The sequence below is a fragment of the Gnatocerus cornutus genome, chromosome 9 (genome assembly GCF_029298725.1).
Source record: "Gnatocerus cornutus isolate USDA-ARS CGAHR chromosome 9, icGnaCorn1.1, whole genome shotgun sequence".
Classification (NCBI taxonomy): domain Eukaryota; kingdom Metazoa; phylum Arthropoda; class Insecta; order Coleoptera; family Tenebrionidae; genus Gnatocerus; species Gnatocerus cornutus.
In genome coordinates, this window is record NC_142241.1 from 14,032,082 (window position 1) to 14,051,380 (window position 19,299).

General features: G+C 34.5%; 1 protein-coding gene across 2 annotated transcripts in view; it reads right to left on the reverse strand.

Annotated features, from left to right (window-relative positions):
* The window catches only part of LOC148169047 (5-hydroxytryptamine receptor-like), a 100,558-nt gene that overhangs the window by 76,345 nt on the left and 4,914 nt on the right, over positions 1 to 19,299 (reverse strand). The window contains exon 1 of one of the 2 annotated variants that reach the window (XM_088045638.1): positions 10,279 to 12,660. The exons of the other annotated variant lie outside the window; for it this stretch is intronic. The gene's annotated coding sequence lies outside the window, so the exon portion shown is untranslated. Of the gene's footprint in view, positions 1 to 10,278; positions 12,661 to 19,299 lie in introns of those variants that run through there. 2 annotated transcript variants of the gene reach the window in all.

Below are 19,299 nucleotides of genomic sequence, written 5' to 3' on the forward strand. Positions count from 1 at the left end.
GAAAGATCAAATAAATGCCCCACCGCAACTTGACTAAACATTCCGTTTGAGGAAAACTCCCAAAGCCTAAAAAACGGTCAAAGTATTAAAACAATGAGAACAGAGAAATCATCTAAATTTGATGCGATCAACTACTGGAATGCCAAGACTATAATTTCATTAATTGGATTGCAATTTGCTGCGGAAAGTAATGCTCCAACTGTTGTAGCAATTTTCGATGTTTCTCTTATTTTAGCTATCTATAAACTAATACCCGAACAAACCATTGATTTGAATTACATAATCTCTTGGAGATTGTCAGGTTGAAATATATTCTAATTAAAATTTGTGGTTACCTACCATTATCACTATTGTCCCGTGATAATTAGTAACTTGGATAATATATGCAAACACATAAAACCGCCTCGGCAGCCAATTTAGCAACATATCGTAAATTATATTTGCTATTCAGTAGCCGTATGCTTAATTAAAGCAGAATCCGTCCGATCTTCCAACTGGAGCTTGAATTACGATGTTATGAATGAAAGACAACTTGTTGAGGAAAAAAGTCGGTGGCAAGTGGCCAAATAAGGGTTCTTTTAGTGAAGCATGCAAAAGAGTGCATAAATTGGAGGTCGAGTAAACCATGGAGACGAAAACGTACGCGCGTGATGAGTTCGAAAAAAACAGTAAACGTGACTCTCGCCCTCTCTGTCAAAAGCACGCTGTCCATTCTTCCACGCTACACGTTATTTATTGTGTTTGATCAGAGACTTGCTTTCGCTAAAAAATCAGTACGTATTGTTCTCACTGTTCTCGTTGTGATGAATGATCAGTCTGTGGTTTATCATACTTTAATAGGACTAATGGCTGGCTAACGCCATTATTCAAGACCGATGGCGTTGACACCGATGACAGATGTCCCCATTATTTTTAAAAGCAGCAGTAATTCGACACTTTCCGTCACATTTTTACATAGAGCGTAAAATAAAAGAGGTTCCTCCTTGGAAAAAACAACAAAGACGAAGCGGCTAATTGAATTGGGAAAAAGGGAGCTCGGGGAAGTAAGGATGGACAGACACACGTGATGGTGAAGAATGATACGGGCCGCCGCCTCCAGCAAAACTATCTGTCAGGGAAGAGTGACACGTTACATCTTTCATAAGTTTTCAAGGCGCTTACAAAATGTTAGGGTTTCATTTTACAGGATTATACTGGCCCTTTTTTCTCTTATTCGCTGACAATGGCATTTATTTGTGTTTTAGGTCCGCGAATCTCGTCATGCGAAATTCCATCTACTTTGGATGTATTGTCACTTTCAACAATACAGGAAATGTGCCGAGGACGGCGCAAAAACTTATCATCAACGTATTACAAATGCTAATGTAATAATACAGAGCTGCAACAAGCCCTCAGCGAACTCAAAAACCGGATGTGCTACGTAAGTAAACCTTCACAATAGAAAACAAAAACGACAAGAAACCAACAAGACAATCCTCTAAGAACTCATCTTCTGCTGCTGAGTACATCCATTTACTCCTCGCCTGATTCAAATCTATGTAATAATTACAACCTAATTATTATTATTATGCACCTATATATTACAATTTAGCCCCGCGCATCCACCATTTTTTGCGGTTGCTATGGTTATATCAATATTTTAATCAAATCGCTAATTCTATGACTTCATTGCATAATTTTCGTTTCCAATGTTTTTAGGAACAATTGAACTGACCTAATTTCAATTAATCACGAAGTAATTTGATCACTCCAAAAGGAGACATTTAAAAAACCAGAATTTGTCCTTGCTCGTCCACAAATCATTACCTTAACCAGTTTTTTTTAATGACAGCAAAGTCAAAGCCAGACTTTTCTTAATTAATTATCCATATTGCAGCTGTTTGGTTTTGGACAGTGACACACCATCATGTTTCCCTTTATTACACAGCAAAGTTTGTGAGCAGTCACGCGAAAGTTTGGTCCCAATTTTCTTTTAACTTAAATCTACAAGAATGAACTCTTAATCACAAGAGAAGGCGCCGACGTTGTCAATCAAAATGATCTGGTTTATGACGTTTAGACGTACTTTTTTTAAATCTCCTTTTCCAGCTCACAACGTCAAGGCAATGACGTTCGTCTTCTCTTAATTCTTAATTGAAGTAGGCGCCTTCTTTCGTGATTTACAGTTGTTTTATCTACTACCACTTAATAATTCGTAATTACGTCCGACGTAATAATAAAATCGTCAGATCTGATTGACTAAAATTATTTAATATTGACCAGAGTACATCGGTACAAAAAGGGCGAAGTGAGTCATGAAAAGAAATGTCAATTTATATTGGACAATCATTCCATTCGGTCAATCTTTGTGTATTTACCTTAAACAACGCACATATTAAAATTTCATGAGTAAACATGTTGAAAATGTTTGCACTTGTTTCGCTCTCTGGAAAAATTAAAACAATTTTGTGATTTTAATTTTTTAATTTATTTGATTTTGTAGGTTTAACACAAAAAACACCATCATTATCATTATCAACTTAATCACAGTCTCGTAACTTGAATCTTTTATTTTTTAAATACATTTTTCCTTAATAAAATTTGTCATCTTTGCCCTTTTATTTCACTAAATGGTCGTAGATAAAGCATAGTACTACACTTTCAAGTTATGGTCTTTATTCGCACCTAATTAGAGTTACAAATTGATATGAAACAGTGAACCCATCGCTTCTTAAACTAAAACTGCTACTTTTACGAAGATTAATATGCAATGAATGTCGCCAGTTGACAGGGAACCCGAATTTAACATTTTGATTAGGTATTCAGTCTTTTTTTTACCAGAAACGAAAAGAAAGATCCCAGAGAAGTCAGATCTAAATTAGGAAAGGGTCACAATTAAATTATTAAGTGTGAAGTTAAAATTTCCACACTGTATGTTAACTGTAAGGAGCCGTCAGTGAGTAGCTTTTCGAAAAAATTTATTTGAAAGCACAAAATGGACAAATACGATCCCTCATGATTTACGATAGCAAAACGTTCGAGACATTAAGCTTGCGAAAACAAAGAGCAAGACAATATAAAAACACTAACGGTTTCTCACCCAAGTTATTTCTCCTATTTCTCATGTTTTTTCAAACTCTCGGGTAAAAGTGTAATATTGTAGCCAGTAAATTTTAATAGTTTCTTTATAACAATGGTGTCGGAGCCAGGACGAATAAATTTGTGCCCGAATTAAAAAGGGTTTCTAGTTCTTTTTCGTGCATTGTTTGAAAAGCGTCAAAAGACACGAAAAATACAAAAAAGCGGAAGAATAGCAAAATGGCTCAACCACCGGTTGGTCACGATGAAGGAACTCGTTATCGACGAGTTGATGGAGTCTGAAGTTTCCAGCTTAGCAAGCAACTGGATCCTAAACACACATTACTCTTAGATTCCATCACTGTCGGGGTTATTAACATGTTGTGATTTGTGGATGTTTCTTTAATGATTAGTGAACGAATTAAGCAGTCTCCGGAATAATATTGCCCACTTTAATAGAGTCGCGAACTTTGCGGATTCATCAACGTCTTGTTTGGCCAAGTCGTGAAATTTTCAACATAAATCAATGACTGCTTTTGAAAACGTAGTGAAATAGGTGAGCAATCCGTATTCCTCATTGATCGTTTTCTGAAAGAGATCAGTCTGTGTCTAATTAGCTGAAATATCCCGGTTTTGTGTTTACCGGAAACATAATGTGGGGTTTCGTGATAAATACTCAGTCGTTTTTTTAACTCCTTCATTGCCTTGCTAACGAATGGGAGTGCTCTAAATCTTTTTACTTAGCATTTATCCACGCCGGAACTCTGCACTCTACTATTGTATTGATCACAGAATCATAACGTGTGCTCGAAAGATGCAGTAAAAAGTTAATGTCCTTCTGAAATATTACATTCCTCACAAACCAACTGATGCTAGATACCACTTGAATAGTTTATCCCAACCGGTAATTCAATCAATTTCTCAGGAAAACTTAACGTTACCAGCTGGGAATAAATCACAGACTCGACTCAGACGGTCATTAATAACAGACCAACTTGTAAGTAAAAGACTTATTTATTTAGCAGTTGACTGCCGACGATTGTCACTTTATTTTGCGACAGTATTATCAGTACTGGGATATTGAGACAAATCACTAACATTTTTCAACGCAAATTAAATTAGATAGCTCTAGTCCATTGATCGTGCAGCGGACTTTTTGCCAAATTTAAAATGCAGATTGTGATTGGTGGAACTCAGCAAAGCGATTTACACAATGCTCATTTTTAAATCCTGCAAATCCTGCGACATGTCACACGGAACTCTTACATTTATCAAATACCCATTACCTGTCGCAGAGTAAAGTACTTAGAAAATTAATGAACTTGATTCCGTAATTAACATAAAACTCGTTTAAAAGCCACGAATGTTGCGAAAAAAATTTCGTACAGCGTTTTATCTACGATTAAATTTGAAAAAAAGCTCGTCTAAAGCTTTGGCATTATTTATAGCTTGCCAACGCTGTCGTGTCGTATTTTCGAAATCTCATTTTTCAAATTTGGGCTAGTCGCGTACAAAAATCTCATCTGATATAATTTTAAAAGTACAAAACTTCGTATTGATATCCTTTCTCGACAATACTTTTTTAAAACATCAAATTTCTGACCGATAAGTTAGTCTAGCGTCACTCTTTTGACGTTACTCATTTCCAAAAAAAGTCATTTCATCAAAATATTATCAGTACAAGTATTAAAAATTTTATCTGAGAAAAATGTCTTTACATTTCCCAGTTTTTGAATTGTGATTCGTAAAATTCGCATCAGATGAAAGTTGCAAAATACCAAACTTAAAATTGACGTCGCATTGAATTTCTAGCTGACTGAAAAAATTCCATTTCATCAAATCTTCCAGTTTGCCTTTTTAGTCATGGCTTAGGAGTTGAGTACAAAATCTAACAGAAGAAAAATCTTTAAACATCAAAAAGAGGTTCTTATCTAATTTAAATCCGAAAATTTGCTGCAAGAAATATTTTTCTGAATTGTTTTGACACGTGCTACTGGTTGAGGATTGAGACGAAAATATGGAAAACATCAACATATTTCGTTATCTACACACCATTAAGCACTTAATTCGCAAATTCCCAAATAAACTCGATTAATAAATTCCGCGACTAATATAAACATATTGGAAGCTTTAGGTGCGAAGATAACAAATATTTTGATGGCAAAAACTGAAATAGAAATTCTTATCACACAACTTGATAAAATGTGGTGGAACACGTAACACGTAAGTGAAATATCAGTTGCTTAGAACAATAACACAGTTTCATATAACATAGCAACGTTGTTGGAAAATATGAGAATTTTATAATGGCAGATATAATTTATACTTTCCAAAAGTGTATGTTTTAAAGGGAACGAATTATTTTTAAAATTTTACATATGTACAGCTCAAACAAATGTTTTAAAATCAACAACAAAATCTCTGGGCTATTTACTCCAACGTAATTAAAAAAAAAATTAAAAAACCTTTGATTATACGTTTATGGGTTTTAGTTACATGTAAATAACTTTTTATTTTGTTGGGTAAATCCTCATTTATATCAATGATTATTTTTGGTTTGTTAATGTAAAACAAATATAACTTTAGCAAAAAGTTACATAATTCATATATTTTTACAACAAAGCATTGGCCACGCTTCACTGCGGAAAGGGATAACAAACAATGCGCAATTCATCTGCAAACTAAATACGCATCAAATGTGTGTATTGTTTGGATTCAAAGCGTAATTAAGTCTACATTTTCGATTGAAATAGTTCACCAATAAAGGTCTTTAGATACCTATATTAAAATCCCCAATAAAATTGACATTTGAATGAATGAATAAAGGCACCGCCTAAAGCCAATATTTGTATCAAAAACTAATCTTTGGAGACATCATCGATAATTGGCCCATTTTACCCCATAAACATGCCAATAAAACATTTTAACGAAATCCTAATATTTACATGATTAAGCTCTTGTCCGCTGTATTGATTTTGCTTCACGAGTTATTTTATTGACGGAGGAAGCCAGAAATGTCGCATTTTCGCCACAAATCAACAAAATATTTTCTGACAGATTTATGGATTTTAATCTTGTAGAAAGGCAGTCAATAGTTGCGGATTTTCCGTCAACATGGTAAAAAAAATACTTTCAACTAGAAAAATTTCCCAACATATCGACGCGGAAGTTTATTATAACAATAGAGACAGACGAAGGATGTTTGCTGGAGGGCGGCACGGAAGTAAAAGTGTAATTTGATCCACACAGCTTGCTAAGCTAACCGAGATTGGTGTGGCTGACAAGAGGGTTAAAGTGAGCGCCAAGCATTTGAGAGTTAGACCATACTGTCTTCACGGAAAGTTTACCCATTTGCTAATGACTCTCGGAGTGACTTGTGAGGTAGGTAGATATCGCGAAAACTACAACACGTAAAACCTCTTCGATAAAAGCACAGACTCTTCACTCTTCTTTGCCTAATTAACCGTACAACTCCACTATGAAATGCACCCGAAGCGCATATTGCATCTTCAACTTCGGGAATATTGAATCTGATGAACTTCATGGTGATTAGTTCATTAGATTTAATCGGGTGATGCACCTCCAGCAATATACCCATCGTATCGAGAGGTAGCGGCGATTTTCTTCAGATTGAGAAATTTATCTTGTTTCAGTTAATATTGCGTTTATCTTTCTTTGAGAAATCTTTATATACAACTCACGGAAAACGGGCTGAACATGACATGATTTTATGATGCGGTTTGTGATGGATTCTTTTGGCAGCAGCTGACCCATTCTGAACACTATTTTAACATTAAATTGTTAAGGATAACAAAGTTTCGGGGAAATTAATGACTGCGACGGCCGGAAAATTTCAGTTACAAGAATTTGTTGCTATCCTAAAACGTGGAGGGATTTATCATTTCTTCAACAAGAAACGTAATTTATAGTGATAACATCGTTCTAACAAAAAACGTACCCGAAATTTGACCCCTTTAAAAATGAAGGAAAGCAATCACAAAAACCAATCACACGAATTTTAAATTTCTTGGAAATCACGTTGAAACAAAGCGGGAAATAACGGACAAGAAAAAATAAACACCCCGAGAGTGAAAGGAGTATTTTCATACACAAACCGCAATTTTTTGTCCTCGAAAACCCGCGTCACCATGACGCTAAACCTTGAAATATTAAACCAGACCTTTACACTAGAAAACGAAATAAAAATAAATTAACGAGGATAAAGCCAGAATTAAAACCCGATTGGTTCGTTGTCGGTAAATACTTTTAGATGTACTCGAAATTTTATCCGTTATTGCGGGGAAGATTTTAAAGCCATTTCAGAAGATGAACCCGTGAAGTTGGCTCGATGGGAATATGCGTATACGAGACACAAACCCAAATTGCGGGCTTTATTTCGGTTGAATAATAAAAGAAAACAATATCATTCGTGCGTTTTCACGGTGTCATGTTTATGTTATTGTTTGATTTATGGGAGTAAAGAAATTAAACATTTCGGTAGCGAAAAAGCAATCAAATAAGAATAACACACCGTGAAAATCTCGAGGTGAAAACTTAATATATTCGGAGGAAAATAAGCAGTGCGTAGTAAAAAATCACATTCACATATTTTAGCGATCATAATTTTTAACGACTCATAAATCAGGATGCGATATAAAATTGTTCCATCTAATAACGAAAAACTGTAACTTTGTTGCGGTTAAGAATATTTATACCGGTAATTCACGTCGCGAAATTCAAATGGACTTTTAATTGGACCGATTATACAGTGGGACCCACGCGATTTTTCGGTCGTAGGTAGTAAACAACACGTTTAACCATTGATACTGGAAATATTCCACATCGAAAAACATTTCTGCAGAAACGTTAATTTGGAGCTTATTAAACTCAGCTCAGATTCATAATTTTGTTTTAAACCGTAATTAGCGAGGTGCTTAAAAAAGGCGATTAAATTTCCCCAGGATTGTATCTCCTGTTGTTTATAGATACAATATGTGTTTATTGTCTTCATGCTGGCACGACCGACTTCCACGTTCGGGTTTAGGGTAAATTAAGGCAATTAAACCAACATTTCCATAATTAATTCGGGCGGGTATCTATCCACAAACACATCCTGGCTAGTTCATGAAACGGTAATAACCAACTAAAAACACCCATGGTCTTTGCTTCTTGCCCTAAAATATTACCGAACCCTTCAATCCAATCCCCGAATAATTCACAAACACACCCCATCTGCGGCCAGTAATAAAAGCTACAAATTTTCACGGGACGTTCTTCATACAGGTCACGCAAATCATCGATAAATTTCATCGAAATTTACTGTGATGATGAAAATGCCGCTGCCGGAGCTTTTCCTGATTCAACTCAATCTCCCAACAAATACCAACGCTTTATGGACCACCTGATCGGCGGACCCAATTCCTGTACATAATACATCAAAGTAAGAAAAATCATCAAAAAACAAAAAGTCGAACGTCACTCATTCACGCGAGTTACGCTCAAACTGCTACTTTACATTTTTTTGCTGCGAGGAAACGAGGGACTTGTCAACGTATTTCGGTTATTTATCACGGGTTTGGGGCGGAGCGTTCGATTTCGGAACTTTAACATATTTAAACGGACGTAAATTAACTCAAACGATAAGCTACGACACAAGTTCGGGTTTCTATGACCTACTGCAATACACATTTTGATATTAAATTAACTCAACGTGAACTCATCAATTGGCGGAATGAAACGAGATGAGCTACGACACAAGTTCGGAATTCTATGAGCCACTTCACCTTATTTATACCCCAACCTGCACTATACATTTTGAAATAAAATATAACACTCCAGATAGTCTGCAGGCAAAATCCCTACTTTATTTAAATTATTGTGCACATTTTCGAAACCGCACACATCAGCTATTTCCATCTAAATGAAACAAAATGCAAATTTTTACAATTTGCATGCACTACTCATTAAACAAATGCAAAGATATCCCTTTTAGAAACCTTTAATTACAGTTGCTCTGCAAATCATGCTTATCCAAACTTATCGTGTTTTTTTTCCATCTGGCTGCGACGCTACCCGATCCAACTTAATAATTTAAAACGTAGAAGACAAGTCACCTTCATTAATTTAAATTGTAGTTAACAAATTTTTTGTGTCCCAAAAATCAACTCGTTTAAAAATTCACAAGCAGCTCCAAGGACGCGGTTTAAAAATGCATGTTCTTCCCCTCAAGGAACCTCTAATATCCAATACGCATTTAAATTATTAACCCCTCAAATCGCCTCATTCGATGATCGATAGAGTTTAAATATTTGAATCGGTATAATGTCTAAGTCTGACTGCCCCAAACTTTCCGTCGCAGAAGCGAGTTTAAAAATCCTTTCATTATTAATGGGAGAAAATTTTGTCACTTCTGCTTTAAATTCACACGAGATTTAAATTTTCCGTTGTAATTCGCTCGAATTGCTGCGTTGTAAATCATTTACATTTAAATTGCCACACAATCAGAGTGAAGAAATTGGCTTCCTGTATAATAAATTTCGTCAAGCATCAGATGTCTGAAATGCAATTGTGACGAAACAGCGTATTTTGCTTTAAAGCGACATACATCCTGCATTTTACGCGCTTTTGACGCTAAAATGACAACGAGCTTTCGCAGGAATTCCTGTAAAAAGTTTCAATTCCCGAAGTAATTACTGTAATTTAAGTCGTCCTGTCAGACTCTACTCAGATTTAATTAACAGAGGGAGAATAGAGCGATTTTTAACTTCGAGTACATATAAAACTGAAGCGAATTAATCGTGCGATATTTCATCTGACATTAATAACTTTTCTTTCGAGTCAAACGACTTAATTTAATTAGCTTAGCCTTATTAAAATTTATGTAAAATAGAAGTAAATTGCTTAGGTTGTAAATAATTTAAAATTCCCCTTCAAATTCCCTTCATAATTTCAGCCATATTTGAGCCCGAAAAGCTTTTAAATTCAGAAACAATTTTCAGAAAATGAGGTCGATATTAAATTAATTTTGTTCGAAATTGAACATGACGGGTGTATCTTCACTTAAAAAACTAAAATCAATCAACACGTTTTTCTGTCTCGTCTGAATCAACCGGGTGCCAATAATATTTACCTCCGCTTTATAGATAAATCATCCGAGATAATGGAGTCGGTAGTTAACAAAACATTAATTACAATTTTTTCAAGTCACAATTTTCCACTCACCTTGTTTCCATGTCCGGTGAACAGGAAAAGGAAGTTTGTGCAAAGTTTGTGAAAGAAGAAATGATTCACGTATCAATACAAGTCACATGTTTATGCACTAATATATTTCGACGATTTGAATAAAATTTCCACACATCCATTCAGAGTTTTCACTACAACCTATTTACATCGACTACACTAGAAATTAAATCGAAAAAAGTTTTCAAAGCTCAGTTATACAGTTGCGAGAAAGTTGAGCGCCAAATGCAACAATTCGAAAGCTCGTCTCGCATCCTGAAAACTACTGAAAACAGGCAACCCGCGCGTCTGAAAGATAAGATTGGTTAACGCAAGCGCAGCGATACGGCCCTGCCCAGCATCCAAACGTACGAGCAACTGGTATACGTTTGCGTTACGTTACGTTTGATTATTAATTCTTTATTTTGGTAATTGAGATTGAATCAATTTAGTGTTCATTATTTATGAGACGACGCGACTTTGGGAGAATCTGAGTAAACAAACTCACGTAAACAATGGTAAGTGGCACTCTAATCTGAAACGTTAATTTTAACGTCTTAGGTTGCGAGTTAATGGCGTGTAAATACAAAAATACCGAGTGTTTAAAGAGGAGTTTTTAACTCACCGGCTTTAAAAATGTTGAAAGTCACTCCAGCGAATATTTAGCCCTACTGACTTCTAGATTAAGTAGATTTTAACTTCTTAAAAGAAGTCTCCTGCTAATTACACGCCTCTATTTCTATTAACAATCACTTGCGAAGAGAATTAGATGCACCGCCGAAAGAACCCATAACGAGATTATTGATTGCGCAAGTTTTTATTTAATGTAACTGTATAAATTGCGAAAACCGGGATAATGGAGTGGATCCTCCAGAAATTACTGTTTATATAAAACAGGGAATTCTAGATGGATATTTGAAAGTTTATTATACCGCTGTTCCAATGTACTATTAATCATCGTTTTAATTTAGAACTGCCACCAAACTCGGCGGTTTTGCTTATTTTTTCTGACTGTTTGTTTGAATAGAAGCATTTCAGTTCTTGATAACTTCATAAAGTAAGGACAACAATCATGTCATTTTTGAACGTTAATAAACTTTTATTGGATTTCTTGACGTGGAAAAGTTCAATCGTTGACGCAAACCAAACTAGCGGTTTAAAAAAAATGTTTATAAGTTAAACTTGACTTTAAAAGTTCAAACGAAGCCGTCATTAAGCTCGTTAACTTCCAAAGTCGTCGAAATTTCTCGTTAGAGCCGGTGACTTTTCTATATGGAGTTTTAATTATGCGGATTCATCCGATTACAGGTCTCTAAATCGGATAATTCGAAAAGAACGTTGAATTTTAATGAAACCCAGTTCCATTCATTTTCTTTTGAAAATATAATTATTCTGGTTGTTTAATTAAACCGTTTAAAAGTATTTTATTTAGGCGTAGGCAAGTTTTGGAATTAATTAATTTCAGCCAACTACCATCATGTTTTAAAGTTAAACAAGAGATTAATCATTTTAAAGTGAATGTGTGCTCCTCCAATTAATAGGTTTCTAAGTTCAAGTTTACTCAACCCTTAAGTAGTGCATAATTAAAAACTACCAAGTCCGCGATCTACGTACGAAACATGCTCCAATTAAGCCCGAAATTAAATTCATATTACTTCGGACTTGAGGAAATTCCCTATTGGGAGGAGTTTCTCAAACTCTTGTTTTCATGAACAAATTACGGGAATTGTAACTATGAGGTGATTTACTGCTTTCGTTCCTTTTGACATCTGCATTTAGGGCCCCGAAAGTCCGAGCTAGTTTCTGGCCTATAAATTTTAATCTTCAATACTTCTAGAAAGTTTAGTGCTTGACTTTATTAAATTTTTCAAGGATAAAAAAGGCGTAAATCTAAGGGCACCTGCAGTTAATGCGAAATAAGTCTTTATTTGCTTTTGAATAGGACGGAACGTTCGCAACAGTTTTCGGGAACTGCTTCAAAGTATAAATTTTAATTTTCTAATTATTCCTTAAAATTTTATCGTCTTGATATTAAAAATCAAAATTTTATAAAAAAAATGAAATTTGGAAAATAAACATTTGTACAACTGTTTTTAGTGTTCTTCTTTGCTGTAATTTGTTAGGCGTGTCAAAAACACGTCATTCTCTAAATTTTACGGTTCTTACATTACTGTCAAAGTTACATGATTTTATAAAAAATTTTGAAAATATCGAATTCAATTAGAAAATAAACTGTTCTAAAATTGTTGATTCTTGCTCTAAAATTTTGTAATTTCGAACAGTTTGTATAACTGACTAAAATAATAAGTCCACAAAATTTTACGGACTTAACATCAAAACTGCCAGGGCTATAAAATTTAATTAAAATATGTTGAAAAATATTTAAAATAAACATTTCTAAAATTGTTGTTTCTTGCTGTAAAATTTTCTAATTTTGTACAGTTTGAAAACCTGACTAAAATAATAAATAAATAATAAAACTCCCACAGTTACATAATTTTAGAAAATTTTTGAATTTTTTTCTGTGAAATTTCTGGTTTGTCCCAAAAATAAAAAAAAATTTAATCTGTTTTTTTTGCTCAAAAATTTTGTAATTTTCTACAGTTGATAGACCTGATTAAAATAATAAATCCTTAAAATTTGATGCAGTTAACATTAAAACTGCCACAGTTCCAAATTTTAAAATATCTGCTTCGTCTCAATTTTTTTTTAATTTTGTAATTTTGTACAACTGATAAAACTGACCTCGAAATTTTAAAAATTTGACATTAAAACTGTCAAAGTACAAAATATTATAAAAAAAATACAAAATTTCACAAATAAAAATATCTGAAAGAATTTTTTCTTGCTCTAGAAATTTGCAATTTTGCATAGTCTGTGAGCGCGTGAAAAATAAAATTTCATTAAAATTAATTTTTAGTTTTAGCGTGCTCATAAAATTATAAACAAACAAACAAAATTTATTGCGATGGTTTTAACACCTTTCAATTTCAACCTTGGAAAGTAAGTAGTTTGTGCATAACTGAATTTACTGCGTTATTTGATTAAAAAGTACATTGCGGTTAATTTTAAAAAGTAATTATTTTTAAATCAAATAAGTGAAACACGAACGACACGAAAACTGCCCGCAGAGGTCAAAACTGAAAAACATACCCTAAATCAATAAACGTTGCTATAGATTGACCAGAAAATCGCTGAAAAATATGAGTTTCCAGATATTAAACGAAATGACATTTTCGGGTTCCAATTATTGTTAATATAAATTTTTTCGTCCCTTTTTTGTCCCTATCTCCATCCAAGATCTTGTTTTAATTACTTGCACGCACGATAATAGTTTCGTCCAACTATGTTGAACATGTTCGGTTACGTCGTTCCCACAAAAACTTTACACGACCGCAAAATTACGAAATATAGAGGGAGAATTTTCCGACGGGGTAGTGAGCTGATGGATTTCTATCGCTTCGATTTTATCCTGCTGATAGAGGAAATTGCTCGTGATTAACCAGTTATCTGGTGGACTATAAAATAAATTGATAACTAAAGTTACTTAACAAAACGAGTAGATGGGGTAGTTTGGCGCGGAAAATTCCACTGAGAATAAATATAGTTTTTTTAATGAAATTGCAGAGAAGTTAGACGGGAAGTTAGTTGCTTGTTGTGTTACAGTGAAAAGCTCTTTATATCAGAAACTTTCCGTACAACTCTAATAACATGTAAAACTGTAATTCGAGACCGTGAAAAGGTGCTCAACTTTTTAATTGTTTTTCGAATTTTAAACATTGTTTGAATTTAGCGTCGTTATTTTTAATGGCACCTCTCAATTGGCGAAAATTGCGCTGCAGTATCCAATATCAAAGATAAACTGAAATACGAACTTCCTAAAACGATAATATTTTAGTATTTAACACCAAAGCATCGAAAATACTAGTTTCATTAAAAGTTACGCCGAAAATGACGCGATTGTTTCACTAAATTGAAAGCATTTATCGATTAGAAATATTGAAATGTGAATTAAATATGTCGCATTGGTATCCTTCTAACTCAATTATTACCAACAGCGGCGTCACATGTTCATTTCCGATTGAATACTAAAAGAATGATTCGATTCCATTTTCCGTTCTTTCCCCGCCGTCCCCTACTTGTCAGCAGGAATTAATGGTGAGAGTATTTTCGCCCCTGCGGCGCTTGTATCGCCTCGTCGACATTCGTAATTCAAAGCATTTTTCAGAGTCTTTTAGCGACGCGCGACCACCACCAAAAAATCAAAATGCTCCACCTTTATTGCACAAATTGTGATTTATGGTAGCTTAAAAAAACGGCCGACGTTCTTGTCGAGCTCTTGCTGAGCACAACACGATAGGCAATGCATCATCTGAAGCAAGCAAACTTCTCCTATTTGCGTTCTGGCTCTCTTACCAACTTACTGTATTAAAATCTAATTTATCGCGAATGAACGTGCTGCACCGCTTCCAGACATCGAAATATGTCTCTGCAGGAAATTAATGATAATAATACATGGGGATGTATGCAACAGATACGCACAAAAGACCATCAGTTGTGTAATGTGGAGAATAGTGGCGAAAATGGGATTTCGAGTTTCCTATGTCAAATGTCAGATGTGGGTTTGGAGCTCTCTGACTACGATGCGATTTTCAATGTTAAGTTCCAAATTATCCTCGCGGGTTTTATGAAAGACTGTGCTCAGAAATCAAGTAATTGAACGAAATGTCCCTAAAATGACGTCATCCAAGCTTTGACTTGTTAAATCGCGGCCCACAAAAATTCGATTTCGATTTATGAAAGAAGTAAATACGTTTGAAAGAGAGCCTATTATGAGCTGGTTCAGCCTCTTGTAACTGATATAGACCCAAACATTTTGTGAGAAATATAGGATAAAAATTTATACTCCGGCGAAGATATTCTCGAAAAGCAATATTTCGCATCTTATTTAGAGGAAAATTTTACATTCCGTCTTTACAAAAACTCATATTGGAATTGTTGATGCTCACGCAGAGATTTTTATGGAAAACACTTAATTTTGTCCCTTCCATAAAAAATTAAATTCTGCTCCGCGAAAGGTGTCCATAAACTCCAATATACCTTCGTGGTTATATTTATAGCGCATAATCCTCGAGGACTTTATTTATAGCCAGATTAGACCATCCTTGATGTTATAAGGTTCATTTAACTAATTAATTATAACAACTCCTGAATATGAAATTCCCGAATCTCCGCACAAATCTTTCCGATTGATTGAAGGATGAATTAATTTTTTATCAAGGACGAACGAGTTCATATCAGACAGGCGTCCCTTAGGGAGATTGAACCAAAACCGTTCGGAATGGACGTTGAAACTTATTCACGCCACGTACTTCTTGAGGTAATAAAAAAATTCGCGCAAGAAACAAGCTTCCTATTTGCACTTTCCGTGACTTAAATATGTAGAGTGATAAAGTTTTTCACCAACTTCTAAACTTGTACCCACTTGAACCGGTGGAATTAGAAGAAATTAGAACGTGGAATTCCCGAGAGAAAAGCGGAATTTTTAGCTCCAAGAAAACGAAACTATTTTGTTTAAAACAACAACGCCTTCATTAGTAGAATCAATACTTGAGGGCCATCAACACGTAGATTTAACGACCCACGTACGCTATCAAAACCAAAATTTTTGTTACATTCGATCCTCTGTTCATTCATTACAAACTCGGTCATGTGTCTGGTTTAAATGAATATCAAACAAAGGAAATTGGTTTTTCTTTGTTTCGGTACGGTGACGTCACAGTTTCACAGTTCTTTTTTTTTAATTAATTTATATTTAAATAATCTAACCAGAGGGCAAACAATAATGGGTTTTTATACCCCAGTGCCTACTTTTTTCCCCACAAAAAAAATGGATTAGTTGGGATAACTGGAGAGAAATCCAGAATCTGACCTGGTTGCTTGTATTCGGTGGCGTGTCCTGCGTTTTTTACCCCAAGGTCTTCCACACCACTTAAATCAAAGACCAGCCAAATCCCAATTGAAGCACTCAACATAAAAATCTCCACAAAACATCCATTAAGTTTATCCGCGATCTTAAAAAATTCTAATTTGAATTTCATTTATCGACAGTCTCTTTGGTCTTATTTTCCCATTTTACATGCATATCTATAAAATGATTTATTAATAACACGAAAAATTCAACATCGCCTTCGCCTCTTATTTGCAGTGCTGCGGCTATCAGTGTCGGTTATATCTGGAAGACAATATTCCGTAGTCAGCTGATCAAACGTTCAACCTTCACCCTTATTGAATAAATATCCGGGGGGTTAGAGGTTCTCATTTTTATATGAACATGCGAATTGATTACTTCCCCTCGAGGCTCTCGCCGTGTCAACATGATCATGCAAGAAGGATACGTCTGACGTTGGATAATTCAAGGTCTTGAAGGATTACGCGTTGTTTATATTTTATAGTTTTGCGTCGCAATATAACAATATTAAAAATTCACGAACAATATCGGAACGGGTGGAGAAAATTTTTCGATTTCATTTCGAATCATGAAATTGTTATCTTTCTTCGTTCCAAGTCGCAGTGGTGGGATTTAATATCGGTACATGAAAAAGGGAGAAGCTGTGCAAGCTAGATATACCCGAGATGATAAAACTTCTTTTTACACCATGACCAAGTTAAAATTTTCGAAACAAATAGTTATAAATCATCACGGGAAAATCGCCGCTGTGAAAAGCGTTTTCACGTACATTGTTAACGGAAAAACGGAGATACTGAAAAGCTTTTATTTCGTTTTGTAACTGGTTATTGACAATTTTTTGAAAATTTACGACGTGCAGTTTGCGCCTTCAAAAATTCTGGTATTATTTGTTCCTTTGATGAACAATTCTCATCAGAAAAGACGTAATAGACTCATTTATACGGGTGTCTCAGAAGAACAGGTTCGTTAATAAAACTGTGAAATCTAAACTCGTTAGATTTTAAATTAGAGCAATTTAAAGTTTACGAATTGCTAACGTTTTATTTAATTATTTTTTAACATATCAGCAGTATTCCAATTCATTTCGTTAAAATTAGCGACATCGTTAACTGCATATTTAACGACACAACCAATAAAGTCAATTTTATTTTACACCAAATGCTTTAAAATTGATGAAGAGGTCTTTAATTTTAAAGATAAATACTCTAATATTAAGGCTGTCTGAAATAGTGGCTTTAATATGGTTAAAAGGTATTGCTTTAATATTTGGCATTTTGAAAAGTCACAATGAATGGATTTGGAGTTTTAGATGCGCTAATTGTGGAAGAAGTGGAAGAATTAGAACGAAGGTAAACAAAAATTTTTGCACTATTCTGCCTAATATTTATAATAATGCATTTTGCAGACACAGATTGAATGTACATAGACGTCGTATTCGAGATCATTATGATGCTTTTGATACTCCAGATTACCACTTTAAACAACTCTTTAGATTTACGAAAGACATGATGAGGCAGATAATAGATGAAGTTCTACCTTTTATGCAAAATCGCAGATATACGTCAACTGCAGGTACCTAACGAACTTAAAATATTAACAACAATAAGCTTTTTGGTTGGACAAGATTTTACATTTGGTATGAGTCAACCGATGATAAGTAAATCTATTGCAGAAATCACAGATGTACCTTTTTGTTAACCACTTATTAAATGAACATATCAAGTTTCCCCAAAACAATCAAGAGTTTGACCGTATAAAAATTGGTTTCTTTGAAAAATTTAATATGGGTGGTATTATTGGCACCATCGATGGAACGCATATTGCTATTAATGCTCCCCCAACTCAAGATGAAATATATCCTGCTGTAGTATATTACAACAGAAAAGGATTTTACAGCATCAATACCCAAATTATTTGTGATTCTGATATGAAAATCTTATCAGCAAATGTAAGATTTCCTGGTGCAAATCATGACTCGGCAATATGGGGCTCATCTGTTATTAGAAGATACATGTCTAACAAATATCGACATGGGGTACGTAATATGTGGCTTTAGGGTGATTCAGGATACCCTGTTGAACCCTGGTTATTGACACCCATTGAAGGTACTGTACCAGGTACTGCTGAATATCAGTACACACACCATCATGCTCGTATAAGAAATACAGTTGAACGCTGTATTGGAATTTTGAAATTGAAGTTTAGATGCTTAACTAAAGCCAGATGTCTGCATTACCACCCAATTCGTGCAGGAAAAATCATATATTCATGTATGATTCTTCATAATTTTGCCGTCAAATTTAATTTAGAACTAGAAGAAGAAGACTACGAAGAAGAGGAAATCAACGACGACAATGCACTTGTCGTTCAACATCCTGTTCGACGTATTAATGTTTTAGCTGAAGGCAGATTAGTTAAGGGAACACGTTGTTAGAAATTATTTTGGTAACATAATATAATTTATTTAAACTAATTAATTTCACAGAATGTGTAACAGCATTAAATTATTAAATTAAATTTATTATCTAACACGTTTGTTAGTTTTTCTAAATTTTTAGAAAGTGCCCCAATAGCGTTAGCAACTTCTTTATTGGATTCAACTATTCTCACGACGGCTGAACTATATTCGCTTACTGCTTTTTCTAAAGTTGAAGTTCTATTATTTTTTCTGATTTTGTTTTTAATAATTTTTGTTTTCAATTTTCTTAGAGGTTGAATATTTTTTGGTAGCTGCGTTATTTCGGGAGCCTTCGGCTGATGATCAAAAAGTACCAATTCAGCTTCCTCTATTTCCCGTTCTAACTCTAAATTTTCGTCTTGCGGTATGTTTGGGGGTGAAGTCGGGATTCCAGGTTCCAGAAGGTCTGCTCCTTCAATTGTGACTTTTTTTAAAAGCCCAAGTAATCGCTGTTCGTAGTCCAGTAAGGATTTTTGTTTTTTTTCTCCTCCGCCAGTTGCGTTTAGGTCTTCTTTTATTTGCCGATCATTTTTTTTCGTATTATTTTTAAGCTCGGTGAAGACTTTCTTCCACTGAGCTAGGGACGTCGCTGGGC